This window comes from Miniopterus schreibersii, assembly GCF_964146895.1.
Source record: "Miniopterus schreibersii genome assembly, chromosome: 4".
Taxonomy (NCBI): Eukaryota; Metazoa; Chordata; class Mammalia; order Chiroptera; family Miniopteridae; genus Miniopterus; species Miniopterus schreibersii.
Window position 1 is genome coordinate 39,313,997 of NC_138105.1, and position 18,568 is coordinate 39,332,564.

Below are 18,568 nucleotides of genomic sequence, written 5' to 3' on the forward strand. Positions count from 1 at the left end.
CAATGGGCTTGGAGAGAGAGGCTGTACTAAAACTGAAGAGGGATTTGAATACAGAGCTAAAGTGCCATGACTTTATTTAACATAGATGGATTATATTATATTTGTGCATAAGTACTTGCTTTGATAAACTGCTGAAAAGTAAACAATGTCAGTTTCCTTATCAGTAAAATGGTGATAATAATAATACACTGCTTCACCTCACAGTGTGCCCGGCACACGTTATGCCAGATAATATCCAGCAATTACTGTATTTAATATATTTACCATGGACTTTCTCATAAGCCTCTTGGCTTCCTTCTTTGTCCATTAATGAGCTGATGGGCAAGGGGTGTCCTTTCTTTCCCTGGACACTACCCCACTGTTTCTGTAATGTTTTATTTCTTCAGTGTAATCAGATGTAGGTTGATGCATCAACATTTCGTAAAGAGCTCATTTGCTGTGTGACAGCCTCGCCACTACTGCTTATACAAGTATCACCCTGTTATAAGATAGTCCAGTGCGGGCGCCAGAAGAAACCAGAGAACAGGGCTCTGATGGAAACAGTCTAGCTGAAAGGTCAGGCCGCCGGACCTAGCACAGTGGAGGGTCTTTACCTCCTTTGGGATGGGGTTGGAGAGGAGAGGACAGAAGTAGGCACACTTTCTTACACATACACTTTCAAATGGAAAGAAGCATTTAAAATATAATCTGCTAAAATATCAGTCCTCAAGAAAAGCATCAGCAAATTATATGGTAAGTAAACAGCTCAGTGCTAAGCTGCAGACAGAACACTGCCATGAGCACATTTGGGTCTCTATCGGCCGGCAGGTTTCATTTTACATCAACCTGTTCTATGACCTCAGTGGGTTTATGGTCTTTAATATAGTTGTCATTTATGACCATTCTGACCATCGGCCTCCCCAGAAAGCATGTGAGAAGCCTGATCATAAAGCTTCAAGACTGCAAGTCATTTGTTTAGAAGAACCGTTGGCTGCCTGCACCTCCTCCAATAAAGGCTGCATCATTCACCTTTGGTGGATTTGAGGACTGGTCACAACCTGGTGTTTTGGGGGATGGCCAAGGAGAGGGGGCTTCAAGTGGGTGCACGAATAAGTCCTCAAAAACTGATCGGCTTACTCTTGGCTAAAGAAAAGAGGCCTGATGCTTTGACCCAGAGTATGGGTTGATAGCCCACCATATGTTTCCGAAATTGCCCTAGCTGTTTACATGCCTTCCTGAAAGGCCTAATGGATTCTCTCTAAAGCATATAACAGCAAGAGCAGTGGTCTAGTCACACACATCATAAAATCATAACTACACCTATTCGTCTGGCTCCCAGAATACAGTTTCTAGCTCTTTGTGTTTACAACAAAAACCAGAATCAATATTTGGGCATGCAGTGGGGATTCTGCACCATGAGTTCAGGGTGAGAATAAAGGAGATACAAATGAGGAGAGCTGTTCAACAAGGTGAGGGCCTGTGAAAGGCAAAGAAATATGGGGGACATTAAGCTTGGCCATACATCTCTCTTCCATGCTGCTCCTCGAAGATAGAAACCTCTGCCCTTCTAGTTTCTTGGATCTTCTGCTTTGTTTCATAAGCAAGAGGACAGAGCGAGAAGAGATTTCAAGTTTCCTTAATCTGTCACTCAGTCAACCAAATAATCTAATGGCTATAAAACATTCAGCCTCATTTCTGGTTCAGAGAAACACTTAATAAAACAGAGCCTGTGAGACTGATCATGATAAAGCTGCTGTTTCTATTGGCTTCACAGATGGATGAACCCATTTCACCAACTTAGTAAGTGAGGAGGCAGATAGGGTAGTATGTCTGGAAAAACATCCCATAAAGTAATTTCATTTCACATCTGGACAATGCCAAAATGTAAATCATTTTTTAAAACACTGGCTCTAAAGTTCAACAAAATCTTCCCGACAGGCGGGGGTCCAGGAAAGAGAGCAGTGACTCTCAAGGGCAAGGTTGGGGGGCGGGGGGACTGTGGGTTCAAACCCTTGTGAGAAGGGATGATTTTCATGTTTATCAGAAGAGAGTATAGTGTTTTTTTAAAAAAAGTTTGGGAATGTGCTCATAAAGGGGAAAGAGAGTTGAAGACCTAATCTCAACACTGACATGATAAGCATTGCTCGATTTCACCAGCAGCTGCCCTGGGTTCCTTATCTGCTCACAGAGGGTGGGGACTTATTTTGCATAGAATGTCCCAAAGCTCCACCCCCAATGCTATACAAATAGAACCAATGTCACCCCAACAAATTCAATAAAAAAGAAATGTAATGGTTATCACTGGGATGAATAAATGAATGGGAAGATATGAAGAAGTCATGTTGATATTTTAAAGGCTAAAAGCATTGATGAGAGGGACCCCTCTCCTGAGGTCAGTGCTACTCGGGGTACACTGCACTAAGGGGGCAAGGCAACCCCATATAACAGGCGGAGAAAAACCAGGTCTGGACCACACAGCAAGTCAACGGCTTCATGTATTTACATGGGCCAGCAATCGCTGCCTGCTCCCGACCCCTCCACTTTAGTAGGCATCTTCTAAGACCAGCTTACTGTTTCTTGTTGCTCTTTCACGGTTTCAGAGTTGGGTTCAGCTCGTCCCTGTGCGAACTCTGTCCCTGTGGGGCATAGGTGGGGTGCAGCTAAGCACACTGTTCTGCCAGCGGCTTGTGAAACATAAAAATGGAGTGGTGAGAATTGTAAAGGTACCATTTATAGATGGACCATCACGACTGGGTGGACATAGTCATGATAAACACAGAATTAGAAAAGAACTGAAAACCCAGCAAATTTCCAGCAGTAAGAATGGAAACCTAGGAGGCATTTCATCCTAATAGCCTTGAGTCTGTGTTTAAAAGGCCAAATTCCCTGAACAAATCCCAGTAGGATTTTCTGGAATTTATTGTGGGAGGGTAAGGTCTTACTATTTCCTGCACTGGTCCCAGAGTGACCACTTCTCTCTCTCTCTCTCATAAATGAATACAAACTCTGTATGTGCACAGAGCCTTTAGCAGATATGGCAAATGAGACCTATTTTTTAAAAATAGCACTTGGCAAAATTGCTTCTACTTTGTACACATCTGTTTGACATCTGCTAGAATCTAACTTTCTTTAAAGGCAGTTTCATCCTACCTCAGCACAGGCATTAATAAATATTAGACTATATCCCCGATATCATTGGTAAGAATGGCTTTGTTTAATTAATGAAACAGACTTCTAGATTAACTTCTGGGGAGGTCTTACAGATATTTTCAGAGTGCTTTTGTGATGTCTTTTTCCCCTAATTACAGTATTCTTAACATGTTTTGTGAGCTTTGCACAACATCAAGTCATTTCAACATGTGGCCCATGTTAGTCTGATTTGGATGTTTTTAAAGGACTGTGCTGTTGCTATTTGAAATGATCACTGATGTTGACGATGGGCCCCCTCCCCACCTTTAACTCCACAGTTATCCTAAATATTTGTTCAGGACAGAGCTCCTGCCTCACTGTGACCCTGTAATGATCAAGCTGTATTGATCATTTTGCCAATATTTTTCAGTAGCCCACAACCAATGAACATTTGGAATCTGTATTTTTGAAAACTCTGCAGCCACAGGCAGAGCCCGCGTCCCAACAGGAGGCCCTCAATCACTGGCCAGGTCTTACCATGCAGTTGTCAATATTTCTTTCTTTCCTGCTTGCAAATATTTTATCTTACTTTGCCACAGAACAATAGCTGCCCACACTCTTTCTAAAGTCTCCTGCAAAGCGGGAAGTTTTGTCAACAATGATAAATATGGCACAGAGTGGTTAAAAATCCATAAGTGCCCAGATCACATAGAATCTGCAGCTCATCTGGTGCACGGCTGTCTCCATGGATACCAAGGGAGCAGCCAGTTCCCAGGAGCCTCCGGGGAGAGCAGACACCCTCACCTGGGCGTCTGCAAGCCCGGCTGAAAGCATCAAGGGTCCTGAGAACTTTGCATCTGCAGAGCCTGTTCATTAACCCATTAAATCCCAGGCTGCCCTAAGAGAAAGTCTCAAGGGCAGGGGCAAGGGGGGTGTGGGCCGCAGGAGAACTGGGTGGGATTTCTGAGACCGTTTGAATATTTTCCCTTCAAAACTTTGTAATTCCAGCCACATGGGTAAGTATATTTTTCTGTTCTATGGGTGCTTTTTTAGACCCAGGGTTTCTCTAGGAGAGGAATGCATATGCAGGCACAAGAGAACCCTGGAAGTAAAAGATGAAGGTATCACAGCACAGACATGCATACAAGTAAAGGCAAATTCCCAGCAATATGCTTCAGAGGGGAAAACATATCTGACTCTAAGAAAGGAGGGGCATATCCTATGAGAGTTAAGTCGCGGTTCTATGTTCCATAACTGCAATTGCTCATCAAGATAGAAAAATAATAACAAAGAAAGATAGAGTTCCTACCATGATTACCTCCTTCCAAGTATTAAGCTCCCCAAAGGTATTATCCACCCTGTATCTTCGGTGGAAGATAAAAGGCTGCTTAGTTGTGCCCAACTAATTAATTAGTAGATCTTAGCTGCCATGAATCCGAAGGAACTATAAAATGTAACCTTGTTGCCTTATCTGTTTTTCTTCAGCAGTTAATTTTATGACACTAAAGACCTCTTTCCTCAGTAAAATTATGTATCTGAAAAATACCAATTGCAGTTCTTTCCAAATTCATCTTCTGCTCTACTGGATCAAGGACTTAACTCCAGTATCTGAGCCTGTTGAAGGATTGTCTCTAGAGAAAGCGCCCCTTTTTACCAGTGGACGATGTTGGGGTCCCTGCTTAAGCTCAGTGTCAGTGAGTGCCTGGGCCACGGCGTGCAGTCAGGTCCACACAGTTCCATGTGCAAAGGAGCAGTTATTACAATGGTACAAAGAGAGTGGCCTTCTGCCCTGTACAGCAATGTTGGCTACCAGGATTAAACCTCCATTAAGATCACAAGAAAGGCAGGACTGAATAAAAATGTATTTTCTATGGCTTTCCTTTTGGTTCTGGGCTCCTACTCACAGGGATTGGGGGCCGTCCATACCGCACGCATGGATAGAACAGGTGGGGTCTGTGAAAAAGGAGCCACCCGGGACCAATCACGAAACATCACACTAAGGTGTCCGGCTGGGGAATCCTCAAAGCTGAGGCAACAAGAACTATGTGAAGTTGTTGGTTTGAAGAGAGTTCCACTTCCAATGCCCCTGAATAGAATGAGCATCGGACAGACACAGACAGAATGTACGTGGACCGTAGTGGTAAGAGCACACTTAGGATGCACGTGTCACCCGGGACTGTCCTCCTTGGGTAGGCTTCTGGGGCAGTGGCAGGCGTTTTCCAAATCTGGTTTTAGAAAGAATTGTGGAAGAAGCTGCATAGGAATGGTTGTTCTCAGCTCACCCCTGAAAACTGAGATTTAGTAGATCTGGGGTGAGGCCCAGAGGTCTACACTGCACTTCTAGTCCCAGTAGGTGCTCAGATCACATCTGAGAAATCCACTCTGGTGGAATGAACCTGGGCTTTGGAGAGAGTGACCAGAGCTCTCATCCCAGCCTGCCAGTTACTCAAGATGTGATGTTGATGAGGTCCCTGGACTGCTCTCCACTTCAAATTCTTGTGTGTAAAAGAGTGATAATGATTGTAAAAGTTAAATAAAACACAGAAAGCAAGCTCTCTGCAAGATCCTCGGCACATGGTATATGCTTAATAATGTCTGAATTCCCTCTACCTTTTCCTCTGTAGATAGATAGAATGTTTTCCGAACGCTTATTATGGACTAGAAACTTTTCTAAGGAGTTTGCATTACATTTAATCACCTGAGATAAGTGTTCTCATTACTTTCATTTTACAGATGAGGAAATGGAGGTTCAGAGAGGTTGAGCAATCTGCCCAGGGTTGCAGAGGCAGTGGGGCTGGGCCTTGACTTAGCTCTACTGGCGAGAACTTAAATTGTGTTCAGGGGTATAAATTAGGACAGGGATTTCAAGACTTCTCTCTGCTGTCCAATAAAGACCCACCCTTAACGTCCCAGCACCCTTGGCATTGGGTCATGTTCTCTGACGCCTCACCAGCTGAAGCTGACCTCATGCTCAGTGTGGACACAGGCATGTACAATTGTGATTTGGCCAGAGAGTGTGTGATTCTATTATAGGACAGAGGTGCTAGAAATACATTGTACCTAAAATGAAGGACTGCCTTACCTGTAGGGGCATGTTTCCTCTTTCCAGATATTGGACAGCCTTTAAGTGCATTAATGAAATAGAATAATATATAAATCTGTTTTGGGAGCTGTTCCCTTTCTGAGGAGCTGTTTGACCAGAAACTTCAAGTCCTCCTGCTGAAACATGTTAACACCTATGACACCAAACTGATGGTGCTAAGTCATGTGTCTGTGCACAGGTGTGCATGTAGACCATTCAAACGTGCAGATGTGTGTGTAAAGTACTGTCTGAGCCACGTACACATGCTTCACATGATATGCAGACAGGAACGTGTGTATATGCATGTTTGTGTGTGTAGGTAGGTGCATGTGTGTTCCTGGAGCAAATATGTGCACACACATGCATACTTCGACACAGGCATGTGTGTGTCTGTGTGTGCCCATGTATGCAAATGTTTATTTATCCCATTGCACGAATTTTCCTCAACTTCATAACAGCGAAGACATGCTTTCTAATCCATTGTGTCTCTGCTTGAACTCTGATTTCCAATTTTCTAATTAATTCCATATTTAAATAACGGTTTCAGTATTATTATAATGTTTATTTTTTCTTAAAAAATTCATTCTACTATTCTTGTTGCACAGTGGGAGTTTAAGTGCAGCCAATCCTTCTAGTACTGACAGCTTTGATTAAGGCATAAGTCTTTATATAAATGAATGATTTGTTTGACAAAAAATTTTGATGGAGCTTTAGTCCTACTAATTGTTCCTCCCTGCCGTGAATGTTAGTTACCAGTGAGCTTATTAACTGTGGATATTGTTGCTTAATAGGTTGCGCTGCATGATTTTACTAATAGGTATTATTTTAATGAGACCTAATAGGACAATTCACAACAGTGATTGTCCCTTAAACATCAGTGCACATGAAATAAGTACTGTAGCCTTGAAACTGTCCCTCAATTTGAGGCTGCAAAGCTGTGGTGAATGGCAGAGGACATGCCTCATCTCCAGGGCACTGCCTGACTCAGGTGCAGCCAATTGTCATCATAAGAGAATGAGGCTCATGATTTCAACCTTTTCAAGTTAGTGATATGCGCGCACACATGAATGTGTACATGTGTATGCGTGTACATGTATGTGTGCATGTGTGTGCATGCATTTTAGGGAACCTGGCTTGATTCTCACCCTGGTGTCCTGGTGTGTGCTCCACAGGAAGCCTCCAGAGTGAGGAGGAGGGCCAGTCTCCCTCCCATCCTGGCACTCTCAGACTTATCCACACCGAGTTCAGGAGGAGCTAGCTGCTCACCTCCGCAGCTGTGGCCTGTATGGAGCTGGGGAGAGGAGTTCGGCTGAATCACTTAACCACAATATATACAGAGTGTCCCCCTTCAAATGCGTACACACTCTAACAGCTGATAGCTCAATTTTGAAAATGAAATGTATTTTAATAAACACGGCCTTTATAATTATTCAAAGTGTGTGGATACATTTTGAGGGACACTCTGTATTTTCTTTTCTCCAGAAATTTTCCTGCATTTTTTTTCCCTAAAGGGAGGAAGGAAGTGCAGTGAAGACCGCCCTATAAGAAGCCGGTGAGTTAGAAACTCTGTATTTTAAACCATTTCTAGTGGATTTTCTATGTGGAGGTGTAGGACTCCATTGCTGCAAACTTGAAGGTTTATATCAATGGGTTCTTCCAAAATTTTTGCTGCAAACTGTTCCCTAAGGCTAAATGTATAAACACAAAAGGATCAAGACTTAGCCAATCTGAAATTATTAGTTTCTCCACAGATCATTTGTCTGGAGGTCTGCATGCTTAAATCACTCTCTAAGATTATGGGTAGGGTGGCTGTCTTTGGAACACAACCCATAGAGAGCCATGTGGAGGAAGACAGAACTATGACTTTCTAGGAATTGACACTAATGGGCTGTTGATTGATCGATGGGCTGCCTCGTGATGATGCTCATAGCCTGAGAGGTTTCTCTGTAAATGGTGCTGTAAGGACGTCATCATTTTATACGAGATCATGGTAATAAAGAATACAGCTTACAACTCAGTAGAACTCAAGTGATCAATTTAGGAAAAAGATAAATGATGACAAGTGTGCATGCAGCTCTGGCTCAGGAAACAAAGCAATTGTGATAATCAAAGATGAGTAAGGCAACGTCCATTTTCATCCCCACAGACACATGGTTTAGGATGCAACCTAGAGCTCCCAGGCTTTGGAACCTACTAGAGAAAGGTGCTGAGTAGATATCTTTGTATCAGGACATTTCAGTTGCACTGATAGGCACCTGGGATGTGTCTATTCAATGCGTGTTCCCACTGGGAGAGATGAGCACAGTGGGAAAAGAGGTAACATTTATGATTTACTGAGTGCCAGGCGCTGAGCCAGCAGCTGTATCCACACAGATATATTTCACCTGTGAGGTGGATTTTACTTCGAGAATTTTAAAGATGAGGAATTGAGAACCAGGGAGGTTAAGTGAGTTGGCTTCTAATTCAGTGGGTAGCCAGGATTTGAGCCCAGATCCATCCAATGTCCAAGTCATCCGGTTTCCCCAAGCCTGTATTATCTCTTAGTAGGGTCATCTTGATTCATCATGGGCTAATGCTAAGAATAGCACCAATGGTATAAAACAAAAATGAAGAGGTTCATTTAATCTGCACTGGTTTCTGGGCACTTGGTTTTATGATGTTTCCAGGGCGTCTGCAGAAATCGATGCATGGTCAGGCATGAGAGCCTTTCTCCATCACATTTCTCGTTGCTGCTATTTCCACCACTTCGTCTCTCTCCACTGCTTTTAATCCTGTTTCTACTGTGTAGTCCAATATCCAGAGTGATAAATAATAAATCATCAATCCATTTCTACAAGGTATTCGTCTCCTGCCTTCTTCATGATGGGGGAACAGTTTAGCATTTGTGTTCCTGTCACATGGGGGGAGGGTCAGAGAGTCATCCCATAGGAACTAGCCAGTTCCTAGGAAGGCTGGTCTGTTGGGGCCTTGGAAGAATTTATAGAAATATAAATATATATATTTTCTTTTCATTTCATTAGCACACAAAATGCAAATATATATTGCGATACAGTCTTTTCCATTTCTAGCTATAGCTATTGTTGGCTTTCTTTAAAATTCAGCATGTTCATTCATTCATTCATTCATTCATTCAACTAATGTTTATTGAGTCTACATGGATGCCATAAACTGTGCTAGCTTTGGAGCATGCAGGTGAAAAGCTGGAGTCCGAATTCTATAAGGACCTATATGTTTTGTGGGATGACAGATGCTTTCTCAAGGAATCAAAACAGAGCTAACTGTTTGAAAGGAGATAATTGTAGGAGGAGTACCAGATCCTACTTGGAGTAGCAGAGAAGACGTCTCAGAGAACACAGCAGAAGGGTAAGTGGAGCTTCGTGGGTGGAGGGCAATGTGTCAGGGGCACTGTATCTGGAACCAATGGCTCAGAAATGCTTCTGTATGATGTGCCAGGTGGGAGTGGGGGAAAGTCAGAGAGAGATGCAGGGGCCAAATGCTTACTGATTTGTTCTGATTAGCCAGCTTGCAATAGGTGATAAAAATGTTTTGAGCAAAACAGTGAACTAAGATCAGATTTCTAGAGCTGTCTATCGAGGAAGCAGGGTTAGGAGAGTCTGGAAACGGTAAGGTTAGAAACGGGGAGCGAAATGGCAACCACGGCAGAAATCCAGGTAAGAGACGATAAGGTCTTGAAGGGTAGTGATGGCAGAGGGAAATGGCACATGAAGAGAGACTTAAAGGAGAATGAACATGGCTTGGTGATTGTTTTACTATAGAGAGCAATAGAGTGGAAAGAATATAAGGTAACTGTGTGTTATTGGCTTGAGCACTGGGAAGTAATTTCACTATAAAAACTGAAGGCACTAACTTATAAAATAAATCTATACACTAGAGCATTGCAAATATAACACAAATGTAGCATGTAATAAGGAAACACTTAAAAGTTTGGTACCATGCACAATTTCTGAAGCCAAGAATGCCATACAAGGCCATAATTTTCATCATGAGAAAAAGCACATTTGGGGGATGGTGTGTGAGACACTAACAAAATGTGTGTTGAATTAGGGTTAATTCTTCAATGGCAAGTCAACTGTCTCTTTTTGTTCTTTGTTATTTTTAAATTCAATTTTTCAATCAAATTAATTTTTACAAATTTTCATTTCACAGCACAAACATAGTTTAACAAGACAAATAGTACTTTATCTTTGACTTTATCTTTTAATCATTCTATGGGAATTTTTGCTCTGTTATATTTTTTAATTTCGAAAAGCTCTTCCTCATTCTCTGAACTTTCCTATTACCTGTTTCTTTTCCATGGATGCAATATTATCTCATATTTCTAAGGATACAAATGATGGTTTACAGAATTCTGTGCTCTGAATTATTCTGGCTTCCTTGAGTTTATTTTTATTCATTATGTTCTCTCTCTTAGATTTAGTGGTTTCTTGCAACTCTCTATCCATCCTTGCTTTCCATTCCTATTTACAAATGAGACACTGTGATTAAGTGGGCATGGGTAGGGCTTGCCAATTGGAGAAGGGAACCTCAATGTGGGCCTAGGGCAACTAGTGGTTGGCCCAGGATGGGGGGAGAAACTGGGGGGGGGGTCTAGATGCTCTATATAAAGTCTTTCACTGCATCTTCTTTTGAGCACCAGTCTTTACTGCAGCCTTCCTGGGGACCTGGTGCTCTATATCCTGAGGCTCTATTGGCTTCTCCCTTCGGAGGCACTAAGATTTCAGCTTTCTCTATTTCCACTCATTTGTCATCTAAAATGTGTTGCCATATTGTCTGTTGTCATCTTTTTTTCTGTTCTTAGTGTCCTTGCAGGTTTATACCTTTTACAAGGTTGGCAGGCCTTGGTTAGGCAGCAGAGATGAACCTGTGGGTTCAATCTGCCATGCGTAGCCAGGAATCTTCAGTTGGTTCTAGATAGTTCCTTTACCAAATACAAGCAATCTTGATGCCCCTGAGTCTTAAAATGCCTCATAGGGGCATGTTTTAATTCCATTTTTAACTCTGCACTCTTAGTCTGGAATAAGTGAGCTTCTCAGGAATTTCTTTGCAGGAACCAGTTTAATGATGTGGTCCAGTACTAGAGAGACAATGGAGCCAGGGCAGAAACTTGACGTATACCTCCTCTGCTCCAGTTTTTCCTTTGGGGATAAATATTACTTTCTGTTTCTATTGTACAAGAGTGCTACGCAGACAGAACAGGATACTGAGGGTGAATTATGCTTTGAGATCTTAGGGGGAAAGATCAATCGATGAATTCAAGGTATTTTTTTTCTTAGTAAAAGTGACTTGTGATAACTGAAGAAATGAAAGTGCAGAGAGGGTAAGCGACTTGCCAAGGGTGCACAGCAAATTGGAGGCCAAATCAGGACTTGGGCCCAAATTTCCTGCCTCTGGCTAGTGATGTTTCCATTATATCATCTTACCTCAAGTAGCCCCAGTAATGTTCTGGTGGTTACACTTTTCATTTTCCCCTGACATTGAAATTCGTTTCTAAAATACTTTGACTTGTAGAACCCTGACACTCTGAATTTTCAGAGCCAATTCTTATGTCATCCAAAAGGCATTTTTGGCTGTTTCTGCTTTCTTAATCTCTGAATGATGGAACTCCCCATGATTTGTTTTGAAATTGAAATGGAAAGAGAAACTTTATCTTATTTACACTTCATGCTGCTCAAGCACTGAAAAAGTGCTGACTTGCCAACTGTGATTCCTGCCATTAGCTGTCACTTCCCTGCTGAACTCCATGTTTAGTGTGACAGTGTCGGGTAAAATGCAGGTCTGCTCAACAGCCCTTTCCCCAGCTCATGCTTGGAACAGCTGCTTGGTCGTGACACTTACCAAAGGCAAGACAGTGTTGGGAAATGGTGCTATCAATGAGTAACTCAGGAATGAGGCAGTCTCCTAGAAATGGATGATTTTCCTCTGCTGGCTGAGTTACTCAGTTTCGGGAAGACGAGTTTCTTCTTAGAGAATGGTGTGTGTCGTTCCAAGCTGAGTGTTCCAAGTGGCCATATATCTGTGGTCTAAGCTGAAGAACTCTCTCCCAGACTGTCTGTGAGTCTGCAGATCCTCAGTCCTGCCTGTCAGAGGCACCAGATGCACAAGACAGGAAAACCCTGGGAGGCAGGCCCTGTGGGCTTTCTTGGACTGACAAGTGTTTTTAATCCAGGAGGAATGTTATCATGGAAAACCGGGTGGCTTGTCGATTGGAGAGCTGCCATCTGGGTCACTTGATGATCAAGGCCTGTGCTTATTGCAGAGATCTTTGCTCTTTGGGACAGCTGTCCCTCTGTTGAAGCTGTCATTTGAGCTGGTGAGCTGGAAGGCTCAGAAACAAGGTGGTGAAGTTGCTTCAGGGACCTGGCACGTTACGAGACATGGGGAGCATTGTCACAATCTGCAAATGCTTTGTTTTGTAGAGTCGTCCATCGTGGCCTACCTACTTCCCGAAGGAGAGATGACAGTGGGGTCTATAGTCTTAACGGGTTGGCTGATTCTGTTGTCTGACACAATGAAATATGCTCACAGATCAAAGCAGTCATCTTGCCAGGGCTAATGTGAGTTTTATGGGCCCCAAGGGAGGCCATTCTCATCGCTGGTTCCAGCCAGCATATTACCCACAGTCAGGTGCAGCTCCTTTGCCATTTCAGGCTGTGATGCGAGTCGAAAAAGCGGGCGCGGCTGCTCCCTCTTGTCCTCCCTCGTAAACAGCAGGACGCTTTAGAGGGACGTGTTTATTTCTGGATGCACCAGTATATTTTACAGTCACATAAAACCTGGAAATTGCTGCTTTGCAAATGCAGCAAAGTGTAGCTGCACATTTGAAGCAGAAACGTGATGTTCCTGCCAACCCTCCCTTTGCTCTCAGTTGTCAGGACTCAGAGGTTCAGAATCGAGTTTCCTGGAAGAGTCCCGCAGACACACTTTCTCTTGTTTTCACGTTTAGGCTGTGGCCAGAGCATGCCCAGGGGCACTGAAAACTTTTGAACATAGATGTTCTGAAGCCTTTGTGAACTGCTCCCTAAACAATAAACACAGAACTTTAAAAATGCAAGAGTGGATGTCATTTCTGTCTGATTTTAAGAGAATGTGTCTTCAGCAATGAAGCCTCCCCAGAGAGGTTTACACTGAGTCCCTCCAGTAAGAGACAGTGGTGTGTTCCAGAGACTCCACACGGTCTCTGATGAAGTCTTTGGGAGCCTTTTCAAAATTGGCATGGCCTGTGTGTCCCTGGAGAGCTCCTGGTGACTGCAGTGATGGCTGTCAACGATTTTTGTGTGTGTGTGAAAATGACTTTTTTCTGGGCTGCAGTTTCGGCTGTGCTGAGACAATGATTTTCATCTCTGAGTGCATTTTGCAGAATATGAGCATTTCCCCCCCCAAAGGCTGACCTATCCCTAGGTTCTCTGCAGAGGGACTGTGGGTTAGTGGCCACATTGCAGGGGAGACATTCAGGAACTCATCCTGTCACATGGGACACTTCCTGGGATGCTTCCCACCTCTGTTTCTACTGCAGAGATGTGGACAGCAAGGAGGAGGCAGCCTCTCCGACCCCCCACCTTTGCTCCCCACCCACTGCCCTATGTACAAGGAATATGAAGGGAAGCAGGTCTGGGATTCTTCATCCCATCACCCATTCTGAGACAATAAAAAAGAGAGAGAGGGAGAGGAAGGTGGGAAAATTGGTAAAGAGGTTGTCTGTGGAGGGTATTTCCATGCTGAGTCCACTCCTCCAGCCCGAGGGGTGAGGAGGGCTCCCTGCCAGCCCACTCCCAGTGTGGGAACCCACCAGGGGATTCTGAACTATGTCCCCTGTAGGGGGGACACGGGGAGAACTGACTCCAGCCTTAGAAAAGCTAAAGCAGGCAGACTGTGAGCTCGGGACTCCTTCCCGCCTGGCATCTGGGGAGAGGAGGCTGTGGCTGGGTGGGTCTGAGGCCAGGGGATGGCACTGTACTGAAGAGGACTGTCGGGGCAGGCGAAGTGTGAGTACCCCAGGGCTGGCCACGTGGGGCAGCGAGCAGGACTGGGCTGTGCTTGGGCCCTCTCCCAAAGGACCCCCTGAAGCATAAGGCACTTCAGCAGACAGAGGCTGCACACAGACTGGCTGGATGCCCAGGGGCTGCAAGAGGCCTCGTGAGGAAGTGAAAGAGACTGGTCTGTCTGGAGTCACGGGCATTGTTACAAGGAAAAGGGCCCCGCAGGAAAAAAAATTCTGTTGTCTGTGTTTGGGACCTAAACGGATTCTTAGAACTGTCCTTTACCTAAGAGTAAGCAGAAATTCTTGCTGGAATTTTCGGCCGAGGGCTGGGGGAATGTTACGGCCACTCAACACAGCTGTGAGAGGTGTCTGAATACATCACAAATGATATTTGCTCAACATATCAGATGCACTCCACATCCCCCAAGGATCAGAGTTGATAGGAAGTTAGCAGAGGAAGCTTCTCAGAGGAATCCCATACTACAGTTCATTTCAACTGGCTGAGTTTTAGCAATAATTCATATGAACTGCTTCCTTCCGTAAAACCTGAAGACAGGTCTTCTTCTGGCCAAACCCCTTGCGCCATGTGCTCCTCTGTGTACTGGGGCAGGTCTGAGCCATCTTGAGTCTGTCTTCCAGGTGTCTTTCTGCCCCCAGCTCCCTCCACTCTCCACTCCACCCCATAGGCTGACAGTTGGGTCCTTCTAGTTTGAGGAAAAGAATGGCAAATGGGTAATGATCTAGAGGCACCACTAGATGGTTGAGTAGTGATTCAGTACAGGAAATGGATGGCGGCATCAACAGCTTCCTTGGGAAACAAAGGGAAGGTTTCTGGCCCTCCTGAGAGGACTCAGAGCTGCACTGAATGTCTTAGGAAGGGGTGATAGTCTTCTCCTTTGTATCTTTCTCTAGCTCCTTTCTGGAGTCTCCAAACACCTGGGGCTGTTTGTTTAGCTGTGTTTTCCTTTGATCCCAAGGGACTTTTCCCCCTGCTGAAGCAAGTCCAACAACAGCAGCCTGGGCTTGGGGAATCAGAAGGCAAAGTATGCATTTGGTGCAATCAGACAGGCAAATCAAGACTGGCTAGTGACGTCTGGAAAGTCGAACAAATGACCCCTTGCACTAACTAAGGTGCAGGAGAAACACTGCGATTTGGGACTGCCACGTGAGCTCATACAAGGTGGAAAGTCAGAAACGTTAAAGGTATGCACAGAGAATGTCTTTCTCTCAAATGTCAGGCTTGAAACAAGTTCGGATTTCCTCTGCTGTGTCAATGCTTTTGTTTCTTTTCCTGGGAGCTGAAGATGATCCTTTAATGCCAGATTTTCCCATGTTCACTCTAACGGCAATCTGTTCCACCACCAGCCCAACCCCTCAAGCGCTGAGATGACTTTTACATGCATTTGGTCAACACACACAACAGTCTTTGCCAGGAAAGGAAGGCTAGAGCATGAGTGAGAAATCAAGTAGGAGCTACACACATTATGGAACTTTCAGAGGTTTAGAGAAATGGAGAAAAAGAGTAAATAAATAATATGAGAAGGCAGTGAGCAACTGTGTCCATTTTCTCCCTTAGTTCACCTTTGAGCATAGAGTAGTTAAGCATGGGCCTCTGGGCCAGAGACGCCTCTGAATTCCAGCTCTACTTGTCCTTGGGCCAGTACTTTAATCTCTCTGTACCTCCATTTCTGCATCAGTAAAATGAGGGTAAAAGTAATATTTACCATAGAGTTGTTGTGAGCTAATATAGTAAATGGCTTTAAAGGGTGCCTGGTGCGTAGTTGGTGTTATATATTTGTTAGCTACTGTTATTTCCTCATTTTCTAGTAACTTCTTGAGTCTGTAGAGATGTGAGGTGGGAAAAGATAATATGAAGAAAAGTCAGGTCCAATCTCCAATGGGCTATTTATTTGTGATTTGTAGCAATATTGTATCCCAACTACACTTATTTCTCCATCCACATTTTTTTTTAAGATAGCATTAGAGAGTTGGTTTTAATAATGTTGATAAGAACTTGAATTTTTTCACCCATTTATTCATGCATCTGTGATTGTTCATTTATTGATTATTTATTTGAGTTAGGGCACAAGGCAATTTACAAACCTGTAGAGAGCACAGAATTTTCCCCTTAAGGAATCTACAGTCATTTGGTTAATGGTATAAATCATTAACATATCATCAGAATGAGATTGGACTGTTTATGTTTGGAATATTCCGTTAAATCCCTATAAATAAAACATATCACAAATAAATGGTCTAGGAAAAACATTTTGTGAAAAAGTTCAGTTTCTGTACTATAAGACTGCTATCTCTAGCCATATGGATATATATCATCAGTCTTTAGACTATAGATGTGATCACATACCTTTTGTCTTTACCAACACCTTCCTTCGAAATTACCTGGCATTCTTCCTTCTGTTGTGAACAGAAGCTCCCTGCTTCAAGCTTAGATCCAACACTTGCACCTCAGGTCATTCAATCAACATCTACTGAATGCCTCCTATGACCTAAACACTCAGAGTCTATTTTAGGCAAAAGCTGTTTATGGATTATAAATTGTATGGACACCAACCACAATTTTCAACTTCATTTTTGGATGTCTTTTAACTCACATATGCCTTTTCATTTGCCGTCTGGGCTTTACTGAGATATGTGAAGTATGTAATCACTTTTCAAAGTAAGGAATTTAACAGAGGACACATTTTCTCCTGAATATTAAAAAATCATTTCATTGCAAGGAAAATAATGCATTTTTGACTTGGTTCTTCTCATGGGCTCAAAAAAGGTTCATGTGTTCAAGCTTTTTGAACTGCTAATAAAATTTTATCACACCTTCCAATATACTTCACATGGGCCACTAGTGATATAACTGATGGTAACTGAAGATGTCCAATAACTGGAAATATTATGGGACAATCTTGTACTCTGAAAAAAGAACTTATTTTTTGGCCTGAATCAGCCACTTACTCCTCTGGGCCACAATTTTCTCATGGTAAAAATGAGAAGTTTATCATGGTTAAAATCAAATGAACTTCAAGGTCCTTCCATCCCTAAATTACTAGGATTCTAAATGTGTCTTCTCCTATGGGGCCACTAGCCACATGTGGCTCCTGAACACGTGGAGCATGGCTAAGTGCAACTGAGATGCGCCGGAGGTGTAAAATACTCACCAGATTTTGAGTTAGTACAAAAATGTAAAATATTTTGGATATATTGGGTGAGTTAAAAATATTGTTAAGATGACCTTCACTTATTTTTTTAGTGTGGCTATAGAGAACTTAAAACTGCTTTTGTGGGTTGCATTGTTAATAGTAGACAACACCTCTCTAAACCTTCAAAACAAAGGGAGCAAAACCTATTTTTGAGGACTTTCGCTGCTTAATGGTCATCGTTTCAATATTGTGGTCCTTATGCCTCTAAAAGCCAAGTTAAAACACTTATCTACCCCAAACGAATAAGTCTTGCATGGCAGATACTTATCACCAAGTTCCTCTTGAAGATGCTTTCTGTCCAGGGCCTGTGAAAGTCCTATGATTACAATACTCAACGGTCGGCCCCTGTGGCATTGCTTCAACTAGATCATAACAGATTATCAGGAAATACACCAAAATGTTAAGAGTGATTATTTCTGGGTAATGGGTTACTGAATGATTTTTGAATTTGTAAAATTCTTTTCTTCATCTTTCAATCTTTTAACACTGAGGACCATTACGTTTCTTCATTAGAAAAATGCGTATCTTTAAATTTCAGCATGAATGATTTTACAAACTGTATAAACATCACAGATATGTAAGAAAGAGGCCACTTAAAAGGAAATATCCTAAAATGCTTTAATCTGCTTTTCTATATTTCCAAATTTTCTATAGTGAATCAGTTATTTCTATCCAGGGAAACAATACACTTTATTTAAAACTTGCAATATCCACCCACCCTTCTAACCTTCAACCTACGTTAACTTGCAGGCTGGCTTTCTCCTAGAGCTCCTAGAGCTGTATTAGACTGAGGAATAAATACTTTAGGTGTTTGCTTCAATCTTGATGCTAACAATGGCTACTTTAATATTTTTATAACTAACATCAAACAGAACAGTATTGAGTTAGAGTCTATGCAGGAGGCAGGGAAGAAACCCCATAGGTATTTGAATATGCTGCGTGCAGAGGGGTTTAGATTGTACTGGGAAAATGCCCATCTAAAGGAGTGTCATTTACGTCTGAGCCCTGTGGCAGCAGGGAGAGCACTGTAAAGTATGTGTGTGTGCCCTCAGGGGGGTACACCGCCCCCCCCCACATGAGTGAGCGGGGCTGTGCCCTACCTTGGTCCCCCTGAGCATCCCCTCTGGCTGCTTTCTCACCTGCCTCCCAGCCACCCTCAAGGCCGGG

The 18,568-nt window shown here is 43.1% G+C and overlaps 1 protein-coding gene across 2 annotated transcripts in view; it reads right to left on the reverse strand.

Annotated features, from left to right (window-relative positions):
* Positions 1-18,568, reverse strand: part of RNF150 (ring finger protein 150) — a 172,209-nt gene that overhangs the window by 16,595 nt on the left and 137,046 nt on the right. The window lies entirely within an intron of this gene.